Source organism: Crinia signifera, chromosome 5, assembly GCF_055691185.1.
Source record: "Crinia signifera chromosome 5, ASM5569118v1, whole genome shotgun sequence".
NCBI lineage: Eukaryota > Metazoa > Chordata > Amphibia > Anura > Myobatrachidae > Crinia > Crinia signifera.
The window spans coordinates 324,730,149-324,731,781 of NC_139221.1; the positions used below are offsets into that span (position 1 = coordinate 324,730,149).

A 1,633-nucleotide genomic window follows, 5' to 3' on the forward strand; every position below is an offset into this window, starting at 1 on the left:
AGGTCATTGGTGCGGCCTCATCTAGATACTGTGTCCTGTTCTGTATAGGTCACTGGTGCGGTCTCATCTAGATACTGTGTCCAGTTCTGTATAGGTCACTGGTGCGGTCTCATCTAGATACTGTGTCCAGTTCTGTATAGGTCACTGGTGCGGCCTCATCTAGATTCTGTGCCCAGTTCTTTATAGGTCACTGGTGTGGCCTCATCTAGATACTGTGCTCAGTTCTGTATAGGTCATTGGTGCGGCCTCATCTAGATACTGTGCCCAGATCTGTATAGGTCACTGGTGCGGCCTCATCTTGGTCGGCCTTTTGGCTAAGATCAAGTGTAGTATCTGTTCTTATCAGTTGGGTATGGACTGGCCTCTGGCAGAGAATAGAGAAAGGTGAGACTGAGTAGCTGCTCTGATGGGCGGAGGGTGTGGGACCCCTCTGTTTTTTCCCGGGAGCAGTGAAAAGTCTCACTAAGTATCTTCACCTCTGCCTTTGGTAGGAGGTGTTGTTTCCGTAAATCCACTGGTAAGAGGGGGGGAGAAACACTGGGCCTAGTAGTTTGACTCTCCTGACGGGGTTTGTAGCCCCCGAAGGATGAGGCAGCGAAAGGCTCAGTCTAGTATCCAATCCCAGGGAGCGGAGAAAGGCTGGGACTGAGTAGATGGCTCCTGTTCCAGAGGTTCGTAGCCTCTGATGGGGAGACCGCGAAAAGCTCAGCCTAGTATCTTAACCCTGGGAGCGGAGAAACACTGGGACTGAGTAGATTGCTCTTCCGAGGGGGGTGCAGCCCCTAAGGGAGTCTTTCGAAAAGCCCAGTGGAGTACCCATTCCCATGCCGGGGGCTGGAAAATGCCTGCTGGTGAGACGGAGAAAAACTTGGTCGGACGCTGATTGGTCGGCTGCCTGGAGCCCGAGGCTGCACTGTGCCCCCGGGGAAACTCGGGGGTGCCTGATTTGCACTGGTGATGTCCAGCACCATGCACTGAATGGCACACACTGCGCACTTCCCTCTAGGTTAGGCTACACGTCCTTAGCTCGTCCTTTTGGATGGGGTAGGACAATTTTTTACACCCCCACCCCGGCCTTCTGGCTAGGGCCTCTTTTATTTATTTCTTTGATTTGCACTTTTGAGCACTTCACGTTTTTCGTTAGTTTTGTCACGTTTTTTTGATTTGGGTAGTGCGGCTGTCCCTAACGGGCCTTCCGTTCCCCAAACGTGGCTGGGACTCTTCACCTTTTGGGGAGAGTCCCGGTCCCCTCGAGGGCAACCCCGAGCCGCAAGGCGGAGGGAAGCCTAAGCGGGTCTCTCCAAACCTTCGGGTGCGGAGGACCCACCGTCCAAAACCCTTCCGGGGGTGGAGGAAAAGCGGGTCTCTCTGAGCTTCGGCGAAGAGGACCCACCGATCCCTTTTTTCCCTTCCTCGGCCTTATGGTTGAGGGGGGTTAGGGGAACCATGGGGCCTTTCTCCTTTGGGAGAGGGTCCAAACGTTCGTACGGCTGCCCCCTTTGCACGTGTTTAGGCACAGCACTGGTGGTGGTGGGAGCACACCTCGGGCTCCCTGAGTTTCTTCAAATTCAAACTCATCTTGGTACGACTTCACCTCATCTAGAAAATGGCAGACTAGTTGGGCTAAATGGTT

General features: G+C 54.0%; 1 pseudogene; it reads left to right on the forward strand.

The window, feature by feature from the left end:
• Nucleotides 1–290: 290 nt before the first annotated feature.
• Nucleotides 291–431, forward strand: LOC146005893 (U2 spliceosomal RNA; annotated as a pseudogene).
• The last annotated feature ends 1,202 nt before the right edge of the window (nt 432–1,633 follow it).